The sequence below is a fragment of the Phyllobates terribilis genome, unplaced genomic scaffold (assembly GCF_046119375.1).
Source record: "Phyllobates terribilis strain yellow unplaced genomic scaffold, ASM4611937v1 Scaffold_5__5_contigs__length_657084704, whole genome shotgun sequence".
NCBI lineage: Eukaryota > Metazoa > Chordata > Amphibia > Anura > Dendrobatidae > Phyllobates > Phyllobates terribilis.
In genome coordinates this window covers 234,510,600-234,536,581 of record NW_027362765.1, presented here as the reverse complement: position 1 = coordinate 234,536,581, position 25,982 = coordinate 234,510,600, and positions in this window count along the sequence as shown.

The following is a 25,982-nucleotide window of genomic DNA, read 5'->3' as shown; positions in this document are numbered from 1 at the left end:
TGCTCGGTGCTCGCCCAACATCCCGAGTAGCGTGATGCTAGGACGAGTACCGAGCAGTGTCGAGCATGTTCGCTCAACACTAATAATAATACATATATACAAGTGATGGGGAGGTGCGCGACCTCCAGAATCTATGTGACTGTGAATTGATTGATCCATGATATCGATATCCTGTAGTACAGCACCTTGAGAACATTTTTTTTTTCATTCTAACAAATATGGCAGTATAAGCCTTCTTAGCATTAATGTTCTTACTGAATAAAAATAGTGCAAACAAGGCTTGTCTGTCTTCGAAAATGTGCTTCCTGGTTTGTGAGACTGAATAACCATAAGTGACATCTTTTTGCATTTCTTAATCTCTTTTTGTGAAGTTTTTTTTTTATTAAATATGTATATTTTTTTAAAGAATAAAGAAATTCCCAACATTTCAGAAATGTAAATGCAACTATTATCTCAAAAAGTCTGCCTGTTTTAAAAAAGTTAAAAAAACATTTGTACACTTGTCTTAATAGTCCAATAGTATATTCGTACATGCCATATGAATACACAGGTCACTGGCTTTTGTGAAATATGCCTGCCTAGCTTCCTTTGTCATATTTTTTGGGGTGAAAGGTGGGGGGAAGAATTTGAAAAAAATATTTTAAAAAAAAATGGAACCCATTTTATTTTTTATATACCTGTTTTACTAATCCAATTTAGCAATTGTACTCCCCATGACAATGCTGCATGCCGTCGCCACATTTTCCTTTCCAAGTATGTATCTACATAGCAAGGTAATTTTGGTCACAGATTTTTTGTTAAAGGGGGGTATTTAAAAAAATAAATAAATTAAAAGGAAGTTTAACTCTTTGCATACCTGTTTTACTAATCTAATTTACCGCCCCTTTGCTGTGCTTATGGTGGTTTTGCAAGTTGCTTGCCATGTCTCAGTGACATCATCTCCTTTGACCTCTCATGGCCCAGTTGGGCCATGAGTCTGAGTGTGAAGGCAATAATGTGTTCAGCTGTCATATGTTCAGACTATGTTAATTTCCAGCCTACTTTTGTTGCTACAAAGCTGTTGGATTTCTGTGATTCAGCAACTGTGGTTCCACAATACCAGCTGAATAATTCTACTACATGTAGTCTTGGCATTTTATGACAAATAGACCATTGGGCACTTCTATGGCCAGGGAGCACAAGTTCGACTATATCTTCTGTACTGGCCATAGCTACAGTCCAAGACAGAACCTGGTAAGAAATTATCACTCTAGAACAGAGGTCCCCAACCGCCGGTCCGCGGACCAGGACCGGGCCGTTGGGGTTTTTCAGCCGGTCCGCGGGGAGAGGGGGCCCCTCCAGCCTCCAGCAGGGCCGCCATCAGGGCATGACTGCCCTGACTCCAGTATGGGGCCCGGCCGGTAGGAGCCCCCTCGGAGCCCCCCTCTTGTGCGTCTCTCTCCTCATGGGGCCCCCGGCCGCATGCTAAGCGCCGGGTCCGGGACATCTTAGCGCTGCGCTGCTGCGGCAGCACCTTCATGATTCCCCTGACTTCCGGTCATGTGACGGCGCCGTCACATGGCCGGAAGTCAGGAGAACCTGGTGTCAGCGATTTGGACGAGCGCCAGGATTCTGCAGGGATCGCATGGGGGTAAGTATAACAAGTTTTATTTTTTTTTAAATACAATTAACTAGGAGTGGGGGGAATGGGAGATGCACATGGGGGGAGGGGAGAGATGAGAGATGCACATGGGGGAGGGGAGAGATGAGAGATCCACATGGGGGGGAGGGGAGAGATGAGAGATGCACATGGGGGAGGGGAGAGATGAGAGATCCACATGGGGGGAGGGGAGAGATGAGAGATGCACATGGGGGAGGGGAGAGATGAGAGATCCACATGGGGGGAGGGGAGAGATGAGAGATGCACATGGGAGGGAGTGGAGAGATGAGAGATGCACATGGGAGGGAGGGGAGAGATGAGAGATGCACGGGGGGGTGAGAGATGCACGGGGGGGATGAGAGATGCACGGGGGGGTGAGAGATGCACGGGGGGGATGAGAGATGCACGGGGGGGTGAGAGATGCACGGGGGGATGAGAGATACACGGAGGGGGATGAGAGATGCACGGAGGGGATGAGAGATGCACGGGGGGTGGATGAGAGATGCACGGGGGGTGGATGAGAGATGCACGGGGGGGTGAGAGATGCACGGGGGGGATGAGAGATGCACGGAGGGGATGAGAGATGCACGGGGGGTGGATGAGAGATGCACGGAGGGGGATGAGAGATGCACGGAGGGGGATGAGAGATGCACGGGGGTGAGCTGCACATGGGGGGGTGAGAGATGCACGTGGGGGGGTTATGTTTACATAACTTTGTTTCCTTATGAAGGGCGGGGGGGGCCCCCAAAAATTTCTTGCACAGGGGCCCACTACAGTCTGTGTCCGCCCCTGGGATGAAGTAAATGCAGCTGAACAGCAGCTGTCAGGACAGCTGCCCTGTCCTGCTGCAGGGCATGATGGGGCCTCAGTGATGCGGCTCCTGGCACAGCACATTATGTGGGGCTCCTGGCATAGCTCCTGGCGGGGACCTGGTCTACACTATATGATAAGTATGCACTAAACTCCAAATCCCTCCATTACCCCGCCCCCATATGACCAAAGCCCCGCCCACCCCACCCCCTCCTTGCTGGGCCATGGAAAAATGATCTTGCTTCAAGCCGGTCCCTGGTGCAAAAAAGGTTGGGGACCACTGCTCTAGAATACAGCTATGCTCTGGAACATTTTAGTCAATTTAAGCTACCTGTGAAGTAGCGGTTAATGCTATTTTTACAGTACCTTGGTGAAAGTTAATTAGAACCCCTTACAGCCTACTTCAACATTCAATGACAAAGGCAAAACAATATTCCTCAGCAGTAATGTATTTAATTAATTTAATTTTCTTGCCGTCTGTATTTTCTTGTTCACCACAATCCACAATAATCCTTGCACTGGGAGCCATAGGACGAGAATAAAAACATTGCAGGAAAAACTATAAGCTTTACAAAACCACATTGTCAGAAATATCTATTACTTCAAATGTTGATGTATAATTTAAAAATGCAGCTTTTGTTGGTTAAAATCTAATGCCTTACATTAATTTCATCATGCAGTTTTGGCCAACACTTCTAGATATATTGATTTTAATTAGAACTTGAATTGGGGGATAGCTTCTTTGCTTATGAATAGTATTGAGCCACCCCCGTAGTGGTCGGGTTCGGTTCGTCGAACACCGGGATGTTCGTGGAACTGTTCGTAGAACACCTTAGAACACCTTAGAACACCATTAAAACCAATGGCAGGCAAACCAAAAGACATAGAAAACACCTTCAAAGGTATCCAAAAGCTGACAAACTGCTCAGTAGACACTCTCTTTAAAAAAGCCAGCCGGCAATTCTGCATCGGTACCCGACAATTTAGAACAGAAAGAATAGAGCATCACACATAGATTAGATAGATAGAAACATGTCAGTCACATATTTAATAAGTACAGTGATAGTGTTGATTACTGTACTTGTCATTTAGTGTTAAAATAAAGGATTTATTAAAAAAAAAATTGGCGTGGGGTTCCCCGTAATTTTATTCTCTAGCGGAGGTTAAGCTGACGGCTGGGGCAGATGCTTGAAGCCTGGGAAGGGGGTAATACCCACGGAGCTTCCCAGGCTACTAATATCAGCCCCCAGCTGAATACCTAGCCTTTACTGGCTATAAAAATGGGGGACCCAAAAAAAAAATGATGTGGGGGTCCCCCTTATTTTAATAGCTAGCAAAGGCTAGGCAGACAGCTGGGGGCTGATATTAATAGCCCAGGAAGGGTGCCATGAATATTGGCCCCCTCCCAGGCTAGAAACACCAGCCGTAAGCCGCCCCAGAAATGGCGCTCAGCTGCGATCCAGCCTGTCATCAGAATGCCATCCCAGCGTAGGAGAATTCACCTGCTCAAGTGCTGAGCGCAGGAGAATTCTCCCACGCTGTCAGTGACGTGCATGAGGTGAGCTGAGTTCATTGGATATGTCCAATGAACTCAGCTCAACTCAAGCACGTCGTCACTGACAGCGTGGGAGAATTTTCATGCGTATGCGGTGAGCGCAGGAGAATTCTCCCACGCTGTCAGTGACATGCATGAGGTGAGCTGAGTTCATTGGACATGAACTCGGCTCATCTGGATGCCGTCACAGCGAGACAGTGTCTGCGGCATGGCAAGCTGGATGGCAGCTTTCGGCTGCCATCCAGCCTGTCATGTCAATGTAGCAGAGCTGAAGCTGTCCTGGGAACCATGGAATGGTAAGGATGAGTTTGGTTTATTATTTTACTTTTATTGCAGAAGACATTGGCTTCAGCTGGAATGGGCATGACGGTAAGTATGGTTTAATTTAGAACATTAAAAGAATGTGTGTTTATGTAACATACCTGGTGGCAGGCTTGCATAGTGCACCATCTCTCACTATGCAAGATCGCAAACTTGATCTTCAGTCCAGTCTGCTAGCCTGGCTTCTATTCATGCTGTCTGTTTGTCTCTGTTCTGACTGCTTAGGGCGGCGGCGGCCCAGTCACTTACTGATTCTTGTAGCTGCTGTGGGCACACCCCTAATGCGTCCTCAGCCTATTGCTGTCTGTCACTGGATATTTAAACCAGCTTCACCTGGAAGCTGATGACTGAGCAACGCTATCATTCAGTGTGCTCCTTGACTCTGAATGTGCCAGGTCCTGTTCTGTTCTTGTCTGTTTCTGCCACTCTGGGGACTGTATTCCCAGACTGGCTCCTGTATCTCTTTCAGTAGCAGTTGCTGTCTGAACTGTACCCTTGCCTGTTTGTCCCGCCTTCTAGGGGCCGCATACCTAGATCTGTTATCTGTGTTTACTTGCCTGTCTGTTTGCCTTCCTGGAGGCTGTATTTCCAGGCCTGTCTGAACACGCTCCTAGCCTGTTCTTTTCTGCCTCTGGGGGCCATATACCCAGGCTCGTTCCTGTATTTCGCTGTAGTAACAGTTCCTGTCTGAACTGTCTCCTAACCTGTTACTTGTTTTGTCTCTATGTCCGTTTCCTCCCTTTTGCTGCAGTGTCTGAACCAGCACTTGGCTTTAACTAGGCTCGTTCCTCCATTCCGTTGCAGTAACAGTTCCTGTCTGAACTGTCTCCTAACTAGTGTTGAGCCACCCCCGTAGTGTTCGAGTTCGGTTCGGTTCGTCGAACACCCTTGTGTTCGCCGAACTGTTCGTCGAACTGTTCGTCGAAAAGCTTTGAACACCGTTAAAACCAATGGCAGGCAAACAAAAACACATAGAAACACATAGAAAATACCTTCAAAGGTGTCCAAAAGCTGACAAACTGCTCAGAAGACATAACTAACACATGGAAAAGTGACAAGTACATATAGTCATGCGAAAAGAAAAGAGGTGGAGGAGTAAAAGGAGGGGGAGACACAGATATAGGCATGTCATGCCCTTCTAAAATCCAAAAAGTGAGAAGCCGACACGGCCAGTCCGTTCCTGCCCGTGCCACCTCCGTTTGTGCCAGAGCCGCGGTGGACCCTGACGGCCAGCCCCCCTCTCCCAATACTGGTGCCTGTCCGCTGGTGGGTCTTAAATTAAATTGTCTCTCTAATTTGAATGAATACACTTTAAATCCTTTTACAAGGATCTATTGAAGGGCAAGTCTCATGCCAGCAGCTGCCTAATTCCAGCTCCAGTAGCGTCCACTAAAGCTGCTGCAGTTAAAAAGCTTTTATAAGGATTGAGCTCGGCTGTCCACCGCAAGGCGTCCTACCGCCAGTCCCAGCCCCTATGCCTTGGGGTGCCTCCTGATGCTCTTCACTGAGTATCCCGTGGTCCCGAAGCATTTCCTTTGAAAAAATTAAGTGTCCAAACTACAGGTGGTGTAGCTTGCTTAACAGCCGGGATAATCCGCTGACTAGCAGACACTGCTACTAGGCACAAAGTATTTCCTGGGCTAGATGCAGTTAAAAATTTGTAATTAGATACTCTCGTTGGATGCTGAGAAAGCATTCCATAGAGTCTCCTGGCACGCCATATATTATTCTCTTAAAAAGCTTGGGGTAGGGGTCTAGGGGACCCTTTTATAGCCAAAATCACGGCCCTGTATCGCAATGCATCAACTAGGCTGAAGATAAATGGAACTGTAGCACCCCGAGGGCTCGGTTGCTGCAGAGGTATTGCACCTCACCCAGAGGTGTGATATCTCACTCTCAGGTAAGGATGGAGTGTGGATGAGGACCCCGACACCTGCATGCATTGCACCACATTGCCGTGGGGCAGGGCGACCAATATGCCCCTGAGATGGGCGCGACAGTCCCTGTCCCTGGCTGGAGTGGGGGGAGGGAACACTGAGGAAGGGGAACCCTGTAGTGCAGGAGCAGGGAGGAAGCAGTTCCTGGGTGCATTGAGAAGGGAGTATAAAAGGTGGGCACCATCTTAGTTCAGTGCAGAGAAGTCTGAGCAGTAGTGACAGGGAGCAGGGGCTCTGCATGAGCTCTGCTCCAGAGGCGGGCCTAGTAACAGAGGCCCAGGCCTGGAAGAGGGAGAAGGAAGGAAGAGGAGCGGAGAAGGCTCCAGGAACGAGGAACGAAGGGATCCCAGGAGTGTGGACGGGCGAGTCGCCACCGCACGCCCGAATCCACCTGCGTGGAGGGGTCAGGCCAAAGGGGGAGACTGGTCCCCGAAACTAGGGGAGGCGGGAAACGACCCTCAGCTAGAAACCGGAGGCTGTGACATTTTATGTGGTGCAGCCCCTCGCTACACCCGCTAGGAGGGCAGCACATGGGGTCAGGGAAACTGGCGCCAAGTTTACCAAGAGGAGGCCCGAGGCAGCCGGACAGAAGGGTTGGTAAGAAAGACCAGACAAAGGACACACAAAGGGGGTCCTGTGAAGCGCTCCAAAGTTATCTGGGAGTTGTCTGAGCCCCTCACCTGGTGAGCACAGTACGATGTGGGCAGCCGTTACCTGCAGAAGTAGTCTGGATAATAAGAACTGTGAGTAAAGGCCCTGGACTGCATCACTGACTCCGTGTCGTTACTGCTGCTGCCCTGCACCATCACCCCCATCCTCCGCATACACTGCCCTGAGGCTATGCTCCTCCCGTGGGGAGTTATGCTACGCTCTGCTGCACCCACAACACCAGCCTCAGCGGTCTGCCCTGCAGCGGCGGTTCACTCTGACCGCAATCCACGGGTGGCGTAGTCGGACATTTAAACATCAAAACCACATAAATAGTTCCGCCACTGGTTTGACCGCCCTGACCCACTGAACCGGGTAGCCGCCACGGAGACTACAACCACCAGCATCCACCAAAAAGGGTCCGGCTCCAGATGTCTCAAGGCCCAGCGGGCGCGTCAGAACATTTTCATCACCTTTCATAATCACCAATGGGACCAGGCAGGGATGTCCTCTGTCCCCTCTCTTATATATAGTGACGGAGCACCTGCTCTCATCAATTCGCCATAACCCCAATATTAGGTGGATTGAGGTGGGAGGCACCGAGTACAAGTGCTCTGCATTTGCTGATGATGTCAATCACATATATCCATCAGCAGGCAGTTATGGCTGAAATAGATCACTTTGTTACATGGTCAAATTTTAAAATCAATACAGCGAAGTCTGAGGCCCTCGATGTCTCCCTCCCCAAATTCATACAGGATTCCATCCAGTCCAACTTTCCCTTTGCCTGACCCTCACAGGGTATCAAATTCTTAGGAATTCCTATTCATAGAGACCTCTCCCATCTATGTTATCTTAATTTTGGGCCCTTTATTGAACAACTCCATACAGACCACGGTTGGCAAGTTAGAACTGTAAGATTCACTACGTGAACCACTGGTGTTTTGTGGAAAAGCACATGTACACTGTGTTCCAAATTATTATGCAAAAAGTGTTTAGGAGTGATAAGGGAAGAATTTGTTTGTTTGTCAGTTAAACTCATTGATGGTGATGTGTGTCAGGGCTCTTTATATCACTGTAAGCAATTGCAGACACCTGTGCTAATTAGTTTGGCAGGTGTGTCCATTGAACGGCAAGACTACTTAAGAAGGCTGTCCCACATTATTAAGCAGCCTACATTTTCTGCCAAAATGGGAAAGAAAAAGGATGTGTCGGCTGCTGAGAAGCAACAAATTGTGGAGTGTTTAGGTCAAGGCATGACTAAAATCAACATTGTGCGATGATCAGGATGAAGTGTCTTGGCAATCAAGAAGTATGTAGCTGATTCACAGTACACACGTGTGCGTGCTGATAAGGTCAAGTTGAGGACTCTTTCCTACAGGCAATTATGTCAGGTTAAAAGAGCAGCGGCAAAAAAGCCTTGTCATAGCAGCAGACAAGTTTTTGAAGCTGCTGGTGCCTCCAACGTCCCCCGAACAACAAGATGCAGGGTCCTTCAGAGGTTTGCAGCTGTGCATACGCCATCCTGTCGACCTCCTCTATCTACTGCACACAAGGAGAAACGGCTCCAGTGGGCCAAACATTACATGAAGACTGATTTCAAAACTGTTTTGTTCACGGATGAGTGCCGTGCAACGCTCGATGGTCCAGATGGATGGAGTGGAGGATGGCTGGTTGATAGACACCCCACGCAAATGTGGCACCCAGGGGTCTGGTTTCCACAGTAACAGCAGTGTTATGTCTGAGAGCAGGTGGGAGGTCTCTTGGTCAGGAATCCTATGCATGCCACACCTCCTGCCCAGTCCTGGGAGGGGAAGGACTTCCCCTATATAAACCTGGGGCTGAGGCAGGGTTAGAGAAGAAGAGTAGAGAGAAGAAGAGAAGCAGTGATAGGAAAGAAAGATCAGGAGCTCTGTGGGAGTCGTGCTAAGAGGAGATCAGGGCTGGAAGCTGTAGAGCTCGCCCTGATTGAAGATTTCTTACCGGACCCGGAGTCCGAGGCTGTGGGGACTAACTCCTACCCAGCAGCAGAAACCGACCGGCAGGGGATTTTAGGTCCTCTGGCCCAGAAACCCGAAGGCTCGGTCACACGTGTGGGACCAGCACCGCCGTCGTGGAGCGGAAGCTACTAGAAGGCCCCGAGTCACCGGCCATACGGGTGAGCACCACACGGTACACTCAGGGACGTGGGCTACCTTTACCCGCCTCTAGCAAGGTAGCCAGAAGAGTACAATTAGTTGGGGAGGCCTACAACTCCGCCTGGCCAAGGGGGATCCCATCTGCTCAAGGACTGACCAGGCCCCGACCGCTAGCCAGTACTCCGGGAGGGTCTATCTTTGTCACCAGTAAAGACCCTGAACTACACCGTATCGTCTCTGAGTGATTCCTGCTACCCCCATCATCCACGTCGGCTGCCCTGAGGCCATACCCCTCCCGTTGGGGGTTATACCATCCACGCTGCAGCATCCTCCCACCGGCCTCAGCGGTTTGCCCTGCAGCGGCAGCTCCATAGCTGCATTCAATGGGTGGCGTAGTCGTCCTACATCTACTGCTAATATACCGCCACTTAGTCTGACTCCCTGGGCACGGACCGGGTCACCGCCACGAGAATACTACCCCTATCAGATCCGGCTCCGGGTAGTCCCTGCGTGCACAACGCTACATCACATAGGCCCAGGGCGCGTCAACTTTTGGCGTAGTCGGCAGGATCTCGTGCCCGCAACCACCGGGTACTGCGTGCCTGAAAAAGACTGTTCAAACTTACCAGTGGTGAAGATTCCCGCCATCCGGCGCCATCTTCTACCTTCTTCCCGCCATCCGCGAAGTTTTCCCGCCATCCGGCGCCATCTTTTGCCTTCTTCCCGCCATCCGTGGAGTTTTCCCGCCGTTGGACGCCATCTTGAAGACGCCGCGCGGGAAGAAGAGGGGCGTGGACTCCGAAAGCGCGCGAGAACTGAAGCCCCGCCTCACGTCCGGACGTTGCGTAAGGTCCTGGAAGGAGCCCAGCAGACGCCGACGTCACAGGAGCGCGACGGAAGGTCCTCAACCCTGACGATCCACTGCGGAGCCGCGGCCTACGGAAGAGGATCATCGCAAGGTAGGCCACGGTCCACTAGGGGGGAGGAAGATGTCGGATACGGAGGAGAGCTTCACTGCCTCAACCCCCGCCAGCGCCACCGCTGCTGCAGTCATGCCTTTCACCATGCCCTATATCCCGGGAGCGGCCTGGCTACCCCAGTACTCAGGGGAGTCACATACTCTGCATGACTTTAGAGAAAAGCTGGATAGCCTCTTCCAGGTGTACCCCCTCACAGAAGAGCAAAAAGTGAGCATCTTGGTGGCCCAATTAACTGGGGCAGCCCAAAGGGAGGTAAAGTCCTGGCCACCTGGGGGAAGGACTGTCGCAGGGATACTAACCCGGCTGAAGGATACCTTTGATACCCGCACCTCAGCCGAGATCAAGCTTAGATTCTACGGGTGCAAGCAGCGAGCACAAGAGAGTATAAGGGACCATGCACTAAACCTACAAGAGGCCCTGAGAGCCATTAAGCAGACCGACCCTGACGGCGTGGGAGACGAGGACCGGCTGTTGACTGAACAATTTATAGAGGGTTTATATTGCAATGCCCACCGAACCCAGTTGCGGGCAATGGCCTTACAGGACCCTCATCTGGGATTTGCACAGTTCAAGGACAGAGCCATCCGGGTGCTCCGAGAACCGGCACCAGGTGGCGTTGTGACCCACAGACGCCCCACTACCACTTACCACCAAGAGGCGGCGCCCTTGTCGGCAGGGCCTGTGGGAGCTGATGCGCAGGCTTTGAACAATGACCCGGCTCCCGACCTGCACCATCAGGTCCAAGAGCTAGCTAAAAGCGTTGCTGCGCTAACCCGAACGGTGCAGTCTTTACAGGTTTCTACTCCAGGGAAGATCCAGCTGGCATCCGGACCGGAGGACATCCCGTGGCGCCGACCAAGGAGGACCCCACCGGCCAGAGGAAGACCCAGCGACCGATACAACGAGGACGGACAACCTATCTGCCGCCGCTGCAATCAACCCGGACATATGGCAAGGTACTGTCCTTTAAACTGGCACAACCTAGGGTAGAGGGCCAACCCCTAGGAAAAAGATCATCAGGCCCATCAAACTGGCGTAACAAATATGTGGGAGGACGTCCAGTCTTGCCTGTGGTACTGGATGGCATTCCTATGAGTGCCCAACTTGACACCGGGTCACAGGTCACCACCATCCCGTACGTGCTCTTCAAGCAGTACTGGAATGACTCGGATATAACCCGCTACCCTGACGACGACTTGAGTATCATCGCCAGCAATGGTCAGCCCGTGCCACAGATCGGATTTAAAGAGGTGACCATTAAAATCGGTAGAGTCGAGCTGGCAGCCCAGGGACTGATCATTGTGGACATTGATAAGCGCGAGAGTCACCCTAAGATAACTCTAGGAACTAATGTAATTGAAAATTGTCTTGCAGAGGTGATTTTTATTTTACAGCAGGTTGCCAAGAACGCCAGCTCCGGCCAGCAGCGAGTGCTCCAAAAAGAGATCCGGGCACTGATGCGACAGCAACAGGTGGAACTCTCCGGCGGTGAGATTGGTAGCGTGAGAATGTGTGACCCTTTCCCTATTGCCATGCCCCCAAAAAGTGAAATGATGATTTGATGCCGGGTGGCTATTGGTCTGAGAGGTAGAGATTACCAGGCAATGGTAGAACCGGTTTACTCAGACAGTAGGCCCACCATTTTGACAGCACGGGGGGTGGTCAATGTACGCCATGGGAGGGTGCCCGTTCGCATAATAAATATCGGGAAGAGGGAAGTGTACCTGCCCCGGTATGCCACGCTAGCCAAATTGTATACCATCAATCAGAATTCTATACAGTCCGTAGAACCCTTGCCTCCATCTTCTCCGGAGGAAGGTAACGGCTCTAAACAACAAATGGAGGATTGGTGTCAGCAACTACATTTGGGTACTGACTCCACTCCCTCCCACCAGAAACAGGGAGTCTACCGGGTGGTTCAAGAGTATGAGAGAGTGTTTAGTAAACACCCGTTAGACTTCGGGCGAGTCAAGGGGGTAGAACATCACATCCCCACGGGAGACCATCCTCCCATAAAAGCGAGGTATCGACCCGTATCCCCTGCACACTACCAACACGCCAAGGGGATGCTTAGAGACATGAAGGAGGCTGGGGTAATCAGGGAAAGCTGTAGCCCCTGGGCAGCTCCACTAGTCTTGGTCAAAAAGAAAGACAACACCATGAGAATGTGTGTAGATTATCGGAAAATAAACCGTATCACACACAAAGATGCGTACCCCTTACCAAGAATAGAGGAGTCTTTGGCTGCTTTAAAATCTGCTAACTTCTTCTCCACCTTGGATCTCACTAGCGGGTACTGGCAGGTTCCTGTAGCAGAGGCGGATCGGGAAAAGACCGCATTCACCACCCCGATGGGACTTAGTGAGTTTACCTGCATGCCGTTTGGACTCTGCAACGCACCAGGAACCTTCCAGCGATTGATGGAGTGCTGTCTGGGACACCGGAACTTTGAGACGGTCCTGTTATACCTGGACGATGTCATCGTCTACTCCAAAACCTACGAGGACCACCTGAAGCACCTGGCGGAAGTGTTTGAAGCTCTGGCAAGTTACGGCCTAAAGGTGAAACCCTCCAAGTGTCACCTCCTGAAGCCAAAGGTGCAGTACCTGGGACACGTGGTGAGTGCTGACGGAGTGGCTCCCGACCCTGATAAGATCACCGCAATTAAGGAATGGCCAAGCCCCTCCAGTGTAAAGGAAGTGAGGCAGTTCCTCGGGTTGGTAGGCTACTACCGAAGGTTCATACCCGGTTTCACCAAAAAGGCAGCTCCTATGCAGGACCTCCTGATATGCCAGTCCAGGAAGGCCAAGAACCAGAAGCCGCCCTTCAGATGGGAGAAGTTGGAAGAAGAGTCCTTCCGCCAGCTGAAGATGGCCCTCACGGGGGATGAATTCCTGGCGTACCCTGATTATAGCCAACCCTTTATCCTCTACAGCGACGCCAGTAACATCGGGCTAGGAGCCGTACTATCCCAGATCCAGCAGGGGAAAGAACGGGTAATTGCTTACGCCAGCCGAAAACTGCGACCCACCGAAAGAAATCCTGAGAATTACAGCTCATTTAAGCTAGAGTTCCTGGCAGTGGTGTGGGCAGTCACCGAACGCTTTAAGCACTACCTCGCTTCTTCCCGGTTCACCGTGTACACGGATAACAACCCGTTGACACACCTGGACACTGCAAGACTCGGTGTCCTAGAGCAGAGATGGATGGCCCGCTTGTCCAACTATGAGTTTACAATCAAATACCGGGCAGGACGCTCCAATACCAACGCGGACGCCCTGTCCAGGATGCCAAACCTACCGGACAAGGGTGAGGATTCAGAAGATTTGGAAGAGGTCGAACTCCCTGCGTTCCACCGTCATGGGACTATCCAGTATTCCCACCGTGTAAGGGGTAAGCAAGCCGCTACGTTCAACCCCTTACCTCACTACAACTGGGCGGAAACGCAAGACAGTGACCCTGCCGTCCGGCTGGTGAAGGAGATGCTGACTCAGCCAGAAGCTCGCCTTGACCCAGACGCTCCGGAGGAGGCCAAGCAACTGTGGGCAGAGAATGGTCGACTGTTCCTTTACAAGGGGAAGTTGTGCCGCAGAATGGTTAACTCCCGGACGCATGAACTGATCTGGCAAGTAGTGGTGCCAAGAAGGGACGCAGCTATGGTGATGGAGGCATACCACGACGGGGCTGGGCACTTCGGATGGAAGAAGCTGGAGTTCCTGCTGCGCGGGCGGTTCCATTGGGTAGGCATGAGAGGAAACATCGAGAGGTGGTGCAGAGACTGTGGCCCATGCAACCTAAGAAGGAAGGACCGTGCCAGCCAGAAGACCCCCCTTCAGTCCATCGTCACCCGGCAGCCGTTGGAACTGGTAGCCTTGGATCATGTAAAACTGACCCCAAGCAGAAGTGGCTACGTCTACGCATTAACCATCGTGGATCACTACTCCCGGTTCTTGGTTGTCGTCCCCGTCAAGGACTTAACGGCTCAAACAGCAGCTAGAGCCTTCCAGCAGCACTTCTGCCGTCCACACGGCTACCCAGAGCAGGTGCTGACGGACCAGGGACCTGCCTTTGAAGCGGAGGTCTTCCAAGAGTTCTGTACTCTGTATGGCTGCCGGAAGATCAGGACGACACCCTATCATCCGCAAACTAATGGACTTTGTGAGAAAATGAACCAGGTGGTGATAGATCTTCTAAAAACATTGCCCCTGGAAGAACGCAGTCTGTGGCCTGAGAAGCTGCCCGACCTGGTGGACCTATACAACTACATCCCTGTAGGTTCCACCAACTGTACCCCGGCTTACCTAATGAGGGCAAGACCCGGTAAGCTACCTGTTGACCTGGAGATGGGAGTCCTGACACCCGAGGACACTTCACCGGAAGCAGACTGGGACACAGAGAGGCAGCAGCAGTACCGGAAAGTACAGGAGAGCGTGGAGCGAAGTCTCTGTCTAGCTAGGGAAAGACAAGAGAAAACTTACAACCAGTATGCTCCCGCTGTTCCCTTGGTACCCGGAGAGCAGGTCTTGAAGAGGAAAAACGGCTCCACAAGTTGGACGACCAGTGGGAGAAGGACCCGTACATTGTACTGCCCTCAAGCCACGACAACCCGAAGGTCTGTACCATCAGTAAAGACGGAGGGGAAACCACAACCATTGTATCCCGGGATCACCTGAAGAAGTGTCCCGAACAGCTACGGAATCCTGAAGAGGAACAAGAAGACCCTCGACCCGTAGAGGAAAGGGAAGATGTGGTTAGTACTGTGCTCGGAGACTTCCCTCGGTCCTGGACTCAAGTCAATGGTGCAGTTGTGGTACCCGTCCTCACGTTCCTCCAACCAGCATCCCAAGTACTCACGGAGCAACCGGTAGAGCTGGAAGTACAGCCGGTCCAGGAGGCAGAAGACTCCACACAAGCAGATCAGGAGGATCAACCCTCTGCTTATAGTGAGCCTGCCATACCCCTAGTGAGCCAAAGAGCCTGTAGACAGCTGCCCAGTTTACCCTTGACAGCTCCTACACCCTGTAGTTCAGGGCCAGACAGTCAGCTCCGTAGGTCCACTAGGGCCACTAAAGGCCAGTTACCCGCACGTTGGAGAATTTGAAGTGTTTAAATTGTTTTATTTGTGGTCACCTGTCTGTTACTTGTAAATAATTATGTGTTTCTAGTTATTTTTAGGAGTCCTTGGTGGATTTACCGGGAATTCTTGTACAATTGGTTGGAGCGTAACTTAGGAATGGACTAAAGACTGTTAAGGACTCGGGGCAGGACAGACCCCTACCTGGTTACGTCTCCCTGTTTTGGTGAAATGGACACCTTGCTTTTCTTCAAAAACTGCACCCGGTTGCGGACACGCCGTGACCATTCTAATATGTTTTTTTTCTATTGTACCGTTTCTGTTTGTATTGGTTATGTTTTTCTAAAATATGTTTAGTCCCGGAGTACTAAATTTCACTAGGGGGGAATGTGGCACCCCAGGGGTCTGGTTTCCACAGTAACAGCAGTGTTATGTCTGAGAGCAGGTGGGAGGTCTCTTGGTCAGGAATCCTATGCATGCCACACCTCCTGCCCAGTCCTGGGAGGGGAAGGACTTCCCCTATATAAACCTGGGGCTGAGGCAGGGTTAGAGAAGAAGAGTAGAGAGAAGAAGAGAAGCAGTGATAGGAAAGAAAGATCAGGAGCTCTGTGGGAGTCGTGCTAAGAGGAGATCAGGGCTGGAAGCTGTAGAGCTCGCCCTGATTGAAGATTTCTTACCGGACCCGGAGTCCGAGGCTGTGGGGACTAACTCCTACCCAGCAGCAGAAACCGACCGGCAGGGGATTTCAGGTCCTCTGGCCCAGAAACCTGAAGGCTCGGTCACACGTGTGGGACCAGCACCGCCGTCGTGGAGCGGAAGCTACTAGAAGGCCCCGAATCACCGGCCATACTGGTGAGCACCACACGGTACACTCAGGGACGTGGGCTACCTTTACCCGCCTCTAGCAAGGTAGCCAGAAGAGTACAATTAGTTGGGGAGGCCTACAACTCCGCCTGGCCAAGGGGGATCCCATCTGCTCAAGGACTGACCAGGCCCCGACCGCTAGCCAGTACTCCGGGAGGGTCTATCTTTGTCACCAGTAAAGACCCTGAACTACACCGTATCGTCTCTGAGTGATTCCTGCTACCCCCATCATCCACGTCGGCTGCCCTGAGGCCATACCCCTCCCGTTGGGGGTTATACCATCCACGCTGCACCATCCTCCCACCGGCCTCAGCGGTTTGCCCTGCAGCGGCAGCTCCATAGCTGCATTCAACGGGTGGCGTAGTCGTCCTACATCTAGTGCTAATATACCGCCACTTAGTCTGACTCCCTGGGCACGGACCGGGTCACCGCCACGAGACTACTACCCCTATCAGATCCGGCTCCGGGTAGTCCCTGCGTGCGCAACGCTACATCACATAGGCCCAGCGCGCGTCACAAACACGGCTACAGCGCCAACAAGGAGGATGTGGAGTAATGTTTTGGGCTGGAATCATGGGGAGAGAGATTGTCAGCCCCTTTTGGATCCCTGAAGGGGTAAAGATGAACTCCATAATGTATGTGGAGTTTCTCAAACAGCACTTCCTGCCATGGTTCAAGAAGAAGAACCGTGAATTCCACAGCAAGATCATTTTCATGCATGATAATGCACCGTCTCATGCTGCATAACACATCTGCATCTCTGGCTGATATGGGCATAAAAGGGGACAAACTTATGGTGAGACCCCCATGCTCCCCTGACCTCTACCCCATTCAGAACCTCTGGAGCATCATCAAAAGGAGTGTCTATGATGGCGGGGGGCAGTTCACATCTAAGCAACAGCTCTGGGAGGGTATTCTGTCCTCATGCAAAACAATTGAAGCAGAAACCATCCAAAACCTGACAAATTCAATGGACGAGAGAGTTCAGAAGCTCCTTTCGAACAAGGGGTCCTATGTGCAAATGTAACATCACCTAGAATAAAGTTTTGGGTTGAAAACTGTTTGATTTCAGTTTCTAATAACCTGCTAATGCTTATAATTTCAAAAATGACCATTTTTTTGGTCTTTATTAAAATGAAAAGGTTGATCGAAGAGTGTGCGGGATCTAAGAGTGTGGCAAACAAGTAGTCAGGATTACTTTGAATTCTGACAATCTGAGGGTCATGTTGCAGGTAATGCAGCAAGAAGGCACTTTTGTGTCTTGCGCATCTCGGAGCCCCAAAATTATTTTACGGGCTAGATGCAGCTAAAAATTATTATTAATTTTAAATCTGGTGGAGCTTAGTATAGATGGCCTAATAGAATCAGTACTGCACACTGCTATAAAGCCCAAATTATTTTCCAGCCAAGATACAGATAAACATGATTAGTAATTTTAAATCTCGTGGAGCTTAGTATAGATGGCCTAATAGAATCAGTACTGCACACTGCTACAAAGCCCAAATTATTTTCCAGCCAAGATACAGATAAACATGATTAGTAATTTGAAAGCTTAAAACGGTTGGTGAGGTGATTTTAACCAATCATCAAGCTTTTACTCTCCCCACGATGACACAGGGGTAGAAAAGTCGTTTCGGATCCATGATTTGTTCATCTTTATGAACGTGAGTCTGTCTACATTATCAGTGGAGAGCCGCGTGCGCTTATCTGTCAGCACACCACCAGCAGCGCTGAACACACGTTCAGACAGAACGCTGGCTGCGGGGCATGACAAGATCTCCAAGGCGTAAGTGGCGAGCTCCAGCCATTTATACAGATTGGAAGCCCAAAAAGAGCAAGGGTCCAGTGACACAGTCATGGCTAAAATGTTTACTTGGAGATACTCCTGTACCATCGTCTCTAGGCGTTGACTATGTGTCAGACTTCTTGTCTCCTGTGGCCTTGCAAAGGATGAGCTAAAAAAGTGGTGAATTGATTCCGCAAAATTGATGTTACCAGCAGATACTGTGTTTCTGTTACGGTTTGAGTGCTGAACACTCGACGGTCCCACGGTTGGCAAGTTGGAACTGTGAGATTCACTACGTGCACCACTGGTGTTTTGTGGAAAAGCACATGTAAGATTCTGCAACAGTCTCTGCTGATACTCCTGCATGCGTGCATCCCTTTCTATGGCAGGAATTATTTCTGCAAATTTACTTTTGTACCGGGGATTTAACAGTGTGGCAACCCAGTAGTCAGGATTATTTCAAATTCTCCCAATTTGAGGTTTATGTTGCAGGTAGTGCAGCAAGAAGGCACTCATGTGTCTTGCGCATCCAGGAGCACCAAGTCCCTGTTGTGTTGGTGGCGAGGTAACAATCATGCTTCCATCCTCTGTCCTCTCCCCCCAACCTCGCACAACAGAAATGTGATCAAGGTCTCCCTCATCTGATGAGTCTTCCATCAGTTCGTCCTCCACTTCTTCCTGGGCTCCTGCACCTTCCTCACTAGTTTGGCTGCTACCATGCGCCCTGGTAAAACCATCTCCCCCACCCTCACATGCCTGCCGCCTTGGTGCTGCCAACCGTCTGGACCTTGCAGATGTAAGCCCTTCCGCATACAACTCCTCCTCCTCTACTTCCTCCACCTCCTCTTGTGCCACCACCTGACTCCGAATTCTGTTTAACATGTGCTCCAGCATGTAAATCACCGGAATAGTCATGCTGATAATGGCATCGTCAGCACTAAACATCTTCGTTGCCATTTCAAAACTGTGCAGAAGGGTGCATAGGTCCCTGATCTGAGACCACTCCTCCAGCGTGATTTGCCCCACGTCTGGATCCCGTTGGCCCAGGCTATACGTCAGAATGTATTGCACCAGGGCTTGTCGGTGCTGCCACAGTCGCTGCAACAAGTGCAGAGTTGAATTCCACCGGGTAGGCACATCGCATTTTAGCCTGTGAAGTGGCAGGCCCAACGACTTCTGTAGAGATGTAAGTCGCTGAGCTGCGGGATGTGAACGGCGGAAGTGAGCACACAGCGACCGTGCCCTCTGCAGAAGGCCATCTAGTCCGGGATAGTGGGCTAAAAAATGCTGGACAACCAGGTTCAACACGTGAGCCATACAAGGCACGTGTATGACATTGCCCCGGCGAAGGGCCGCACCCAGGTTTGCAGCATTGTCGCACAAGGCCTTCCCTGGTTTCAGGTCCAGTGGAGACAACCATTCATGAAATTGGTTCTCCAGAGCTGACCACAACTCCTCAGCTGTGTGACTCACATTTCCCAGACATTTCAAAGTAAAAACCGCCTGATGACGTTGAGCCCTACTGCCAGCATAGTAAGGAGGTGTGCAGGATCCCTTCTGCGCAGTTAGAAAGCTTGTGGTATGACCAGACAGGCTTTGGGTGCAGGTGGAGGACCGAGAGGAGGTTGAGGAGGCAGAAGCAGTGGAGGAACTTTGAGATAAAGAGGATTGACGCACAACTCGTGGGGACGGCAAGACTTGGACAGCAGCCCCTTGTCCTGCTGTCACCATAGTTACCCAGTGCCCAGTCAGCGACATGTAACGCCCCTGTCCATGCCTACTCGTCCAAGTGTCTGTGGTGAAATGCACCCTGTCACACACAGAGTTTCTCAAAGAAGCGGTGATGTTGTGTGCGACATGCTGTTGGAGCGCAGGCACACCTTTCTTTGAGAAGTAGTGCCAACTGGGCATCTGGTACTGGGGCACTGCGACAGACATAAGGTCTCGAAAATCCTCTGTGTCCACCAGGCGGAAAGGCAGCATTTCTGTAGCCAAGAGCTTGCAGATGGTGAAATTCAACCTCTTAGCTTTCTCATGGCTAGGAGGAAATGGTCTTTTACTTGTCCACATCTGAGGGACTGAGGGCTGGCTGTTGTGCTTAGACGGGGTTGATAAGGGTGTCCCCGGCAAACTGCCGGTCTGTGAGGAAGATGCAGGTGGACATGTTAGATTGCCTTGATCCAAAGGTGGTGCTATCGATGTCGGACAGCGCTCAACACCAGCTGGTGTTACCACCTCCAAAGAAAATGATGACCTGCCAATCACGCTGGCTGTTGCGGGTAAAGAGGTGGCAGGTCTGCATCCCAAAACAGGTGTGACTGCTGTCCCCCCAGTCACAGAGGAGGAAGAGGCCGCAGATGCACAAGATGGGGCAGACGGTGGTTGGCCCGGCCGGCTAGGCCGCATAGTAGCACAGTGAGCTTCCCACTGCAACTTATGCTTCATGTCCATGTGCCGGTTCATGCATGAAGTACTCAAACTATGTATTTTTTGGCCTCTACTTAGCTTTTGTTGACAAATGTTACAGATAACACGAGTTGGGTCATCTTTATCGATCTGAAAAAATGCCCAGGCTATGCAAGGCTTAGCACCCATGCGACCTGAAGAGCCACCACGACTTGTGGTGAGAGGCAGAGTTGTGTTTGAGGATGCAGTTGTTGACGTGCTTCCAAGTACTACGTCTCTGTCCAGGAAGACGCAACCTGACCTCGTCGTCACTAGCATCTTCCACCACCTCCTCTGCTGACCTCATCTCTTGGCTGACTGTGGGTTGACAGTAAGTGGGATCTCCAACCTCATCATCATCACCCTGTGCGTTATCACACCCGTCGTCCTCAGAGCCAACCTGTTCCTGCCCTGACAAAAAACTAAAGTTGTCGCTCCAATCAGGTATTTGAGTCTTATCATCGTCTTCCTCATTGTCTCCACCAACAGGAGTTACAGTTTGGGAATGAGGGTCTACATTATGGTCAGAACCTTCTGCGTCTGGTCCTGGATCCGACTCATAAAGATTCTGGGCATCAGTGCAGATCATTTCCTCGTCTGGATTCACAGAAGCGCTGGAGCCGACCTCTGATTCCCAGGCTATAGTATGAGTAAACAGCTCTGCAGACTCAACCATCTGTTCTACCTCATACTCAGACGGGCAGCTGGAGATTTGGGAGCTGTGAGGAAGCAAGTGCGATTGGGGTGACACCTCTGAGGACTGGAGTATTTGTGATGTTGAAGTTGATGTGGAGGAGAGCCCACTTAAAGGAGCACTTGATATCCGTTGAAGCACCTGCTGTTTTTGTGCCTCATCTGGAATTTGTAGCGATTGGCGTGGCCGTAAGAAAGGGATCTTACCACATTGTCCGCTAAAAGAAGTAGACATTTTAGTTTTGCTGGAAGATGGTCTTTCTTCTTCAGATGTTACTGTTGCTTTAACACCTACTCCACGGACACAACCTTTTTTCCCCTTCCCAACACGCCTATTCCCCTTTCCACCAGCAGCAGGCCTTTTTCCACTCATTTTGGTGGTTAACTAATTCACAACTCTGGAGTTGTTTGCACAAAAAAACAATAGATGGGAACCGAGCAGAGCTGAGTGGCCAAACTGTGGTATTAGGCCAAAACTATTGTCTGGGTTATATGCAGAAAAAAATTATATTCAGTTTGCAACCTGATAGAGGTCAGCATAGATGGACTAATAGAACAAGTCCCACACACAGCTAGAAGGCCAAATATTTTTTCAGAGCTAGATGCAGAAAAAAATTATATTCAATTTGCAACCTGATGGAGGTCAGTATAGATGGACTAATAGAACAAGTCCCACACACTTCTAGAAAGCCAAATATTTTTTCAGAGCTAGATGCAGAAAAAAATTATATTCAATTTGCAACCTGATGGAGGTCAGTATAGATGGACTAATAGAACAAGTCCCACACACTGCTAGAAGGCCAAATATTTTTTCAGAGCTAGATGCTGAAAAAAATTATATTCAATTTGCAACCTGATGGAGGTCAGTATAGATGGACTAATAGAACAAGTCCCACACACTGCTAGAAGGCCAAATATTTTTTCAGAGCTAGATGCAGAAAAAAATTATATTCAATTTGCAACCTGATGGAGGTCAGTATAGATGGACTAATAGAACAAGTCCCACACACTGCTAGAAGGCCAAATATTTTTTCAGAGGTAGATGCAGAAAAAAATTATATTCAGTTTGCAACCTGATGGAGGTCAGTATAGATGGACTAATAGAACAAGTCCCACACATTGCTAGAAGGCCAAATATTTTTTCAGAGCTAGATGCAGAAAAAAATTATATTCAATTTGCAACGTGATGGAGGTCAGTATAGATGGACTAATAGAACAAGTCCCACACACTGCTAGAAGCCCAAATATTTTTTCAGAGCTAGATGCAGAAAAAAATTATATTCAATTTGCAACCTGATGGAGGTCAGTATAGATGGCCTAATAGAACAAGTCCCACACACTGCTAGAAGGCCAAATATTTTTTCAGAGCTAGATGCAGAAAAAAATTATATTCAGTTTCCAACGTCATGGAGGTCAGTATAGATGGACTAATAGAACAAGTCCCACACACAGCTAGAAGGCCAAATATTTTTTCGGAGCAAGATGCAGAAAAAAATTATATTCAATTTACAACCTTATGGAGGTCAGTATAGATGGACTAATAGAATGATGCTATGCCCAAAAGGTTTTACTTCACTAGGTGCAGTAAAAAAATTGTTATTGTATACACAGGTGGTGTAGCTTGCAACACAGATAGGCTACTCCACTGACTAACACACTCTGCAATAGGCCAAAAAGGATTAGCTTTGCTAGATTTAGCCAAATGCTGTGAAAAAAACTTGCACAGCACTGGCACAGACCTGCCTGGCAAAAACTGATAGGAACTGATGTAACTTAGTTCTGAAAAGGACTGCAATTACAATTAGTCCCTACTCCCAACCTATCTATTTAAGAGCACAGACCTGCCTGATAAAAGTCGTAGGAAATGCTGTAACCTAGTCATTAAAAGGACTGCAATCACAACTATTCCCTACTCCCAAGCTATCTGTAGATTTGTGCGAAAATTGGCTTGAAATTAACAAGGTATAGCGCACACAGCAACAGCGGTGTCGTCTAACACGCAGCTGCAGCAGTGAGAAAATGGTGGCGACGGGGAAAATGGCTGGGTCTTATAGGCAAAGGACATGTGACATACACTGCCAATGACATATGCCCTTGCTTGTGTGAAAAAAAGCACTTCGCTCCGTGTGTGCGCTGTTGATAGGCTGACAGATTGCACCTCCCTACTGTAAATGCGAGATAGAGAAAAAAAAATGGAGATCTTCATTATTCCTGCAGAGATCCATCCCCTGTCCCTCCCCTCGCCCCGCTGTACACTCAAGCTGCGTATGAACATTAATTTTCATCATTACTGAGAAAAAATCCAGTTATGATTTTGGTGCACGAACAGTTATCAAACATAACCTCGAACAGCCGAATTTTTTTCAAATCGTTCGTGTTCGCCGAACGGCTCGAACACCGCCCAAAACAGCTCGAATTTGAGATTGGCGAACAGTTCGAGTCGAACAACGCTCATCTCTACTCCTAACCTGTTACTTGTTTTGTCTCTATGTCCGTTTCCTCCCTTTTGCTGCAGTGTCTGAACCAGCACTTGGCTTTATCTAGGCTCTTTCCTGTATTACGTTGCAGTACAGTTCTTGTCTCCTGGCCTCTTCCCTGTTTTGTCTCTGTGTCTGTTTCCTCTCTTTTTCTGCAGAGTCTGAACCTACACCTAACTCCTACTCGTTGTCTCTGTACTTCTGTTTGTGAGTTTGGAGTCCACTCGCTACTTCTTTGCAAGTACCTTGTGTGTATCTGGTTCTGCCTTTCCCATCCAGTCTGTTCCGTGTGAACAGAGCCCTGTCCCCTCTGCTCTGTCTTTGCTCACCGCTTTGGTGGTTTATCTCTGCTCTGCTTTACTTACCGCTCTGGCAGTTTCAGCACGCTCTGTTCAGCCTTGTCCACCGCACCTGCGGTTTCGCTCTGCTCAGCCCTGTCCACCGCACCGGCGGTTTCGCTCTGCTCTGCCTTGTCCACCGCATCTGCGGTTTCGCTCTGTTCAGCCCTGTCCACCGCATCTGCGGTTTCGCTCTGCTCAGCCTTGTCCACCGCACTTGCGGTTTCGTTCTGCTCAGCCCTGTCCACCACACTTGCGGTTTCGCTCTGCTCGGCCTTGTTAACCACACCTGCAGTTTCTCTTTACTCTGCTTGATTACAGCATCCGCGGCTCTGAACCCGTCTCCTAGTCTGTACTGGACCCTACCCAGCCTGTGCTCTAACCTGCCTGTTCCTGTATTCCCCGTTGTGGGTCAACAGCCATGTCCAGGGTCTGACCTGGAGTCGCACCTGGTCCCTCTGCTCAGTTTTTCCCTGGTGCACAGGCATCGTTAGCCATCTTGCGACCTTGGTCGGATCGGGTAGATACTTAGTTAGTCCCCTCCAGGCACTCTCCGGTTCATGGTCCAGTGGGATCACTAAACATGCACACGCCAGTCAGTCCGGGCATGTGCTTAACAGTTTATTTCAATTAAAGGACTTTATTCTGGGTGTTGTGGTTTTTTTAAATACTTTACTAGAAATTCATGGCGGTCATGTCTAATATTGGCGTGACCCCATGAATTTCGGTCTTAGGGCCAGCTTATAATACCAAGCTGGCCCTAACCCCTTTATTACCCAGTGAGCCACCGCACCAGGGCCCTGGATGAGTTGGGTACAGCGCCATAGCTTCTATGAATGCGCCATTTTCTGGGGTGGCTGCGGACTGCAATTTGAAGCAGGGGGGCCCAGAAAGCTTGGGCCTCACTGCGCTGCAGATTCCAGCCCCCAGCTGCTTAGGTATGTGACGCTCACAGCCCTCCCTGGGAAGATGGGGGGTACTCAGAGCCGGGTCAGATGTTTGAGGGGTGTAGCCGTGGCCTGGACCCGTTCCATGCCCAGGGCCGTCACATTAAAAGATTTAATGGGCTTTCAGAGTTTGGTGTTAATCGAGTGGTTGTATTGACTACGCCACCTGTGGTTTCTGGTGATCCTCCACCATTGCTGCGATCAGTCCTCTGAGGCGGGAAGTAGTGGCAGCAGAAGATGGTACTACTCCCCACAGGCGGAGCAGGGCCTCAGGGCAGAGGGAACAGGAGGATGGGAATGGGAGATGTGGTGCGGTGTCGTGCTGTGCCGCGTTGCAATTAGGGACCGGAGGCCATAGGGGTAGTCTTCCAAGCTTTACTCACGGTAGAATGCACAGCTGCAAGGCTTCTCCCTGCTCCTCACGGCACGCTGCGGCGACCAGGACCGGGGGTCCGACAACCTCCGGGTAATTCAGGTGCTTTGGTCAGGACCCCGCACCAGAATGTTCCAAGACTCTCCCACTAGGTCCTCTCCTGTCCATATGTGGTGCGTGTAAAGGCCGGGTCTCCCTCTGGACTATGCACAGAACAAGGGTAGGGGTGGCTACTCCGCTCCGTCCGTTACCCGGTGGGATCCACTGAGCCTCCGGGCTTCTCCGACTAAGACTTGAAGTGACAGAGTCAGATATCGGGGGCCGGTACCCCTCTTGCAGCAGGAATCCCTCTGACTAGGCCAGAATAGTGAGGACAGGTGGCGTATACCGCTTCGTCTGCATCCCCCTGGGATCCTTTTGCCTGCTGAGCTCTACTCCTCCGCTCCCCTCCAGGCCTTCTTAAGTCAGGACCCTGACCGGGTAGAGACAGCCGTTAACTCTTGCCCGCTCCTCGACTCAAGGCCAGAGTACGAGGACCATGTCCCCATCAACTGTAGGTTCACACAGAAATCCACATTCAGTGATGAAGATCACAATCAAAGACCTTGAATTTAAGATGGCTGGCTATTAAATACAAATTTTGTACGTGTAACCTCTAAGTGTGTCCTCCACCCTCACCCACTACTGGGTTCCCCCTTACTTTGGTTCCCCCATCTCCATTTATCCCGGCTGGGGCAGCACCCTGGTGCCTTTAAACCCCCCTCAGGTGGTAGAGGTGTAGTGTTGGATGCAGAGGTGGGGTCCTGACAGTTACACCATCCTTACCTCGAAGGAGAGATACCACACCTCATTAAAGAGGTGCAGTACCCCTGTGGCGACCGAACCCTCAGGGGCGCCACAGTTGTACCTGGCTGGACACAAAAATAGGGCGAAGCCCCATGTCAATTTCTTTTTAAT